Raw genomic sequence first — 6,476 nt, forward strand, 5'->3', positions numbered from 1 at the left:
AAACGCCTGATTCGGCCCATTATCAGCAACCATCACTCCTGTGTTCCAATGGCACGTTGTGTTTGCTAATCCAAGTACAGAGGCCCATTATCAGGAACCATCACTCCTGTGTTCCAATGGCACGTTGTGTTTGCTAATCCAAGTTTGTTATTTTAAAAAGGCAAATCGATCATTAGAAAACCCTTTTGCAATTATGATAGCACAGCTGAAAACTGTTGTTCTGATTTAAAAAAGCAATAAAACGGTCCTTCTTTAGACTAGTTGAGTATCCGGAGCATCAGCATTTGTGGGTTCGATTACAGGCCAGAAACTAATAACTTTCTTCTGAAACTCGTCAGTCTATTCTTGTTCTCAGAAATGAAGGCTATTCCATGCGAGAAATTTCCAAGAAACTGAAGATCTCGTACAACGCTGTGTACTACTCCCTTCACAGAACAGCGCAAACGGGCTCTAACCAGAATAGAAATAGGAGTGGGAGGTCCCGATGCACAACTGAGCAAGAGGACAAGTACATTAGAGTGTCTAGATTGAGAAACAGACGCCTCACAAGTCCTCAACTGGCAGCTTCATTAAATAGTACCCACAAAACACCAGTCTCAACGCCAACAGCAAAGAGGCAACTCCAGGACGCTGGCCTTCTAGGCAGAGTTGCGAAGAAAAATACATATCTCAGACTGGCCAATAAAAATAAAATATTTAGATGGTCAAAAGAACACAGACACTGGACAGAGGAACTGTGCCTAGAAGGACAGCATCCCGGAGTCGCCTCTTCACTGTTGACGGTGAGACTGGACAGAGGAACTGTGCCTAGAAGGACAGCATCCCGGAGTCGCCTCTTCACTGTTGACGGTGAGACTGGACAGAGGAACTCTGCCTAGAAGGACAGCATCTCGGAGTCACCTCTTCACTGTTGACGTTGAGACTGGACAGAGGAACTGTGCCTAGAAGGACAGCATCCCGGAGTCACCTCTTCACTGTTGACGGTGAGACTGGACAGAGGAACTCTGCCTAGAAGGACAGCATCCCGGAGTCACCTCTTCACTGTTGACGTTGAGACTGGACAGAGGAACTCTGCCTAGAAGGACAGCATCCCGGAGTCACCTCTTCACTGTTGACGGTGAGACTGGACAGAGGAACTCTGCCTAGAAGGCCAGCATCCCGGAGTCACCTCTTCACTGTTGACGTTGAGACTGGACAGAGGAACTCTGCCTAGAAGGTCAGCATCTCGGAGTCACCTCTTCACTGTTGACGGTGAGACTGGACAGAGGAACCCCTGCCTAGAAGGCCAGCATCCCGGAGTCACCTCTTCACTGTTGACGTTGAGACTGGACAGAGGAACTCTGCCTAGAAGGACAGCATCCCGGAGTCGCCTCTTCACTGTTGACGGTGAGACTGGACAGAGGAACTCTGCCTAGAAGGCCAGCATCCCGGAGTCGCCTCTTCACTGTTGACGGTGAGACTGGACAGAGGAACTCTGCCTAGAAGGCCAGCATCCCGGAGTCGCCTCTTCACTGTTGACGGTGAGACTGGACAGAGGAACTCTGCCTAGAAGGCCAGCATCCCGGAGTCGCCTCTTCACTGTTGACGGTGAGACTGGACAGAGGAACTCTGCCTAGAAGGTCAGCATCTCGGAGTCACCTCTCTGGTTTTGTGATGAAATGTGTATGAACTTATCCTGCCGCGGCCTTATTATATATCACTGTGGCATTTAATGGGTTATAGAGCAAACAGCGTAATTATCACAACCTAGGTTGTGTTATGGATTTTTTACTGGCTTGGCTTCCTCAGTGATTTTACACCACTACTGTACTTTATTAGTGTAACAATATAACTTTAGACCGTCCCACCGTACTACTGCATATAAGGTATAACTTTGGAGCCGTAACCCCAGTACTACTGCATATAAGTGTATAACTTTAGACCGTCCCCCGTACTCACTGCATATAAGGTATAACTTTAGACCGTCCCCAGTACTACTGCATATAAGGTATAACTCAGACCGTCCCCCAGTAACTACTGCATATAAGGTATAACTTTTAGACCGTCCCCCAGTACTACTGCATATAAGGTATAACTTTAGACCGCCCCGTACTACTGCATATAAGGTATAACTTTAGACCGTCCCCAGTACTACTGCATATAAGGTATAACCTCAGACCGTCCCCCAGTACTACTGCATATAAGGTATACCTTTACACCGTCCCCAGTACTACTGCATATGAGGTATAACTTTAGACCGTCCCCAGTACTACTGCATATAAGGTATAACTTCAGACCGTCCCCAGTACTACTGCATATAAGGTATAACTTCAGACCGTTCCCCAGTACTACTGCATATAAGGTATAACTTCAGACCGTCCCCCAGTACTACTGCATATAAGGTATAACTTCAGACCGTCCCCCAGTACTACTGCATATAAGGTATAACTTCAGACCGTCCCCCAGTACTACTGCATATAAGGTTATAACTTCAGACCGTCCCCCAGTACTACTGCGTATAAGGTATAACTTTAGACCGTCCCCCAGTACTACTGCATATAAGGTATAACTTTAGACCGTCCCCAGTACTACTGCGTATAAGGTATAACTTTAGACCGTCCCCCAGTACTACTGCATATAAGGTATAACTTTAGACCGTCCCCCAGTACTACTGCATATAAGGTATAACTTTAGACCGTCCCCCAGTACTACTGCATATAAGGTATAACTTCAGACCGTCCCCCAGTACTACTGCATATAAGGTATAACTTTAGACCGTCCCCCAGTACCTACTGCATATAAGGTATAACTTTACACCGTCCCCAGTACTACTGCATATAAGGTATAACTTCAGACCGTCCCCAGTACTACTGCATATAAGGTATAACTTTAGACCGTCCCCAGTACTACTGCATATAAGGTATAACTTCAGACCGTCCCCAGTACTACTGCATATAAGGTATAACTTTAGACCGTCCCCCAGTACTACTGCATATAAGGTATAACTTTAGACCGCCCCCCAGTACTACTGCATATAAGGTATAACTTCAGACCGTCCCCGTACTACTGCATATAAGGTATAACTTTAGACCGCCCCCCAGTACTACTGCATATAAGGTATAACTTCAGACCGTCCCCCAGTACTACTGCATATAAGGTATAACTTCAGACCGTCCCCCAGTACTACTGCATATAAGGTATAACTTCAGACCGCCCCCAGTACTACTGCATATAAGGTATAACTTCAGACCGTCCCCCAGTACTACTGCATATAAGGTATAACTTCAGACCGTCCCCAGTACTACTGCATATAAGGTATAACTTCAGACCGCCCCCAGTACTACTGCATATAAGGTATAACTTCAGACCGTCCCCCGTACTACTGCATATAAGGTATAACTTTAGACCGCCCCCAGTACTACTGCATATAAGGTATAACTTCAGACCGTCCCCCAGTACTACTGCATATAAGGTATAACTTCAGACCGTCCCCCAGTACTACTGCATATAAGGTATAACTTCAGACCGTCCCCAGTACTACTGCATATAAGGTATAACTTCAGACCGTCCCCCAGTACTACTGCATATAAGGTGCTGATCACATGTTTCATGAACTGAAATAAAAGATTCCAGAAATGTTCCATACGCACAAAAAGCTCAAATTGTGTGCAGAACTTTATTTACGTCCCTGTCAGTGAGCATTTCTCATTTTGCCAAGATAATCCATCCACCTGACAGGTGTGGCATATCAAGACGCTGATTAAACAGCGTAAAGGCCATTCTAAAATGTGTACAGATGTCTCAAGTTTTGAGGGAGTTGGCATGCTGACTGCAGGAATGTCCACCAGAGTTGTTGCCAGAGAATTGAATGTTCATTTTTCTTCCATAAGCCGCCTCCAGCGTCGTTTTAGAGAATTTGGCAGTACGTCCAACTGGCCTCACAATGTAACCACGCCAGCCCAGGACCTCCACTTCCTGCTTCTTCACTTGCGGGATCGTCTGAGACCAGCCACCCAGACAGCTGATGAAACTGAGGAGTAGGTTTGAGTAGAAACCGAAGAATTTCTGCACAAACTGTCAGAAACCATCTCAGGAAAACTCATCTGCGTGCTCGTCGTCCTCACCAGGGTCTTGAACTGACTGCAGTTTGGCGTCGTACCCGACCATCTTCGATGGCCACTGGCACGTTGGAGAAGTGTGCTCTTCACAGACGAATCCCTGTTTCAACTGTACCGGGTAGATGGCAGGCAGACAGCGTGTGTGGTGTTGTGAGTGTGAGCAGTTTGCTCATGTCAACGTTGTGAACAGAGTGCTCCATGGTGGCGGTGGGGTTATAGTATGGGCAGGCATAAGCTACGAACTGAGAACACGGTTGCATTTCATCAATGGCAATTTGAATGCACAGAGATGTAACTGTAACGAGATCCTGAGGCCCATTGTCGTGCCATTCATCCACCGCCATCACCTCATGTTTCAGCATGATAATGCACAGCCCCATGTCACAAGGATCTGGACACAATTCCTGGAAGCTGAAAATGTCCCAGTTCTTCCATGGCCTGCATACTCACCAGACATGTCACCCATTGAGCATGTTTGGGATGCTCTGGATCGATGTGTACGACAGCGTGTTCCAGTTCCCACCAATATCCAGTAACTCGCACAGTCATTGAAGAGGAGTGGGACAACATTCCACAGGCCACAATCAAGCAGACTGATCAACTCCATGTGAAGGAGATGTCGCGCTGCATGAGACAAATGGTCACACCAGATACTGACTGGTTTTCTGATCCACGTCCCTACCTTTTTGTTAAGGTATCTGTGACTAAGAGATGCATGTCTGTATTCCCAGTCATGTGACATCCATAGATTTAGTGTCTAATGAATCCATCTAAATTGACTGATTTCCTTATGAACTGTAAATCTTTGGAATTGTTGCATGTTTCATTTATATTTTTTTTTCAGTGTAGTTTATTGTCTAGATTCCAATGTTTGCTAGCGAGCTGGATGACTGCTCTGTTGCTATTTTGTAGAAAGCTTTTGTTGAAACTAGCCAGATGGCCACTGCTAGATAACTACATAGCAAGATGACTAGGAAACAATTTGATTCATTCTCTATAATCCCATACTGCCAGGCCATAGCCAAATGTTTAGCTAGGTACAGTAGTTAATGTTAGCATATTCGCTAGCTAGCCAATGGCCATGGGGGAAGTTGAGCCAATGGCCATGGGGGAAGTTGAGCCAATGGCCATGGGGGAAGTTGAGCCAATGGCCATGGGGGAAGTTGAGCCAATGGCCATGGGGAAGTTGAGCCAATGGCCATGGGAGAAGTTGAGCCAATGGCCATGGGGAAGTTGAGCCAATGGCCATGGGGGAAGTTGAGCCAATGGCCATGGGGGAAGTTGAGCCAATGGTCATGGGGAAGTTGAGCCAATTGCCATGGGGAAGTTGAGCCAATTGCCATGGGGGAAGTTGAGCCAATGGCCATGGGGGGAAGTTGAGACCAATGGCCATGGGGGAAGTTGAGCCAATGTCCATGGGGAAGTTGAGCCAATGTCCATGGGGAAGTTGAGCCAATGGCCATGGGGAAGTTGAGCCAATGTCCATGGGGAAGTTGAGCCAATGGCCATGGGGGAAGTTGAGCCAATGGCCATGGGGGAAGTTGAGCCAATGGCCATGGGGAAGTTGAGCCAATGGTCATGGGGAAGTTGAGCCAATGGCCATGGGGGAAGTTGAGCCAATGGTCATGGGGAAGTTGAGCCAATGGCCATGGGGAAGTTGGCCAATGGCCATGGGGGAAGTTGAGCCAATGGCCATGGGGGAAGTTGAGCCAATGGCCATGGGGAAGTTGAGCCAATGGCCATGGGGGAAGTTGAGCCAATGGCCATGGGGGAGAGTTGAGCCAATGGCCATGGGGAAGTTGAGCCAATGGCCATGGGGGAAGTTGAGCCAATGGCCATGGGGAGAGTTGAGCCAATGGTCATGGGGAAGTTGAGCCAATTGCCATGGGGGAAGTTGAGCCAATGGCCATGGGGAAGTTGAGCCAATGGCCATGGGGGAAGTTGAGCCAATGGCCATGGGGAAGTTGAGCCAATGTCCATAGGGGAAGTTGAGCCAATGTCCATGGGGAAGTTGAGCCAATGGCCATGGGGAAGTTGAGCCAATGTCCATGGGGGAAGTTGAGCCAATGGCCATGGGGAAGTTGAGCCAATGGCCATGGGGAAGTTGAGCCAATGGCCATGGGGGAAGTTGAGCCAATGGTCATGGGGAAGTTGAGCCAATGGCCATGGGGGAAGTTGAGCCAATGGTCATGGGGAAGTTGAGCCAATGGCCATGGGAAGTTGAGCCAATGGCCATGGGGAAGATTGAGCCCAATGGCCATGGGGAAGTTGAGCCAATGGCCATGGGAGAAGTTGAGCCAATGGCCATGGGGGAAGTTGAGCCAATGGCCATGGGGGAAGTTGAGCCAATGGCCATGGGGAAGTTGAGCCAATGTAAGT

At 48.0% G+C, this 6,476-nt stretch overlaps 1 long non-coding RNA gene across 5 annotated transcripts; it reads left to right on the forward strand.

Annotated features, from left to right (window-relative positions):
* The first annotated feature begins 2,286 nt into the window (after positions 1–2,286).
* LOC127920420 (uncharacterized) lies at positions 2,287–3,719 on the forward strand. Of its 5 annotated transcripts, none has more exons than XR_008106215.1 (6): positions 2,287–2,461; positions 2,622–2,741; positions 2,939–3,018; positions 3,137–3,294; positions 3,412–3,491; positions 3,531–3,719. It is a non-coding gene; the product is annotated as an uncharacterized LOC127920420 (long non-coding RNA). The 5 variants fall into 5 exon arrangements; XR_008106213.1 differs by having other exon boundaries at positions 2,622–2,701; XR_008106212.1 differs by lacking the exon at positions 3,412–3,491 and having other exon boundaries at positions 2,327–2,421; positions 2,582–2,741; positions 2,939–2,978; positions 3,057–3,176.
* Positions 3,720–6,476: the final 2,757 nt, after the last annotated feature.

The sequence above is a fragment of the Oncorhynchus keta genome, unplaced genomic scaffold, assembly GCF_023373465.1.
Source record: "Oncorhynchus keta strain PuntledgeMale-10-30-2019 unplaced genomic scaffold, Oket_V2 Un_contig_19478_pilon_pilon, whole genome shotgun sequence".
In the NCBI taxonomy this organism is placed as follows: Eukaryota; Metazoa; Chordata; class Actinopteri; order Salmoniformes; family Salmonidae; genus Oncorhynchus; species Oncorhynchus keta.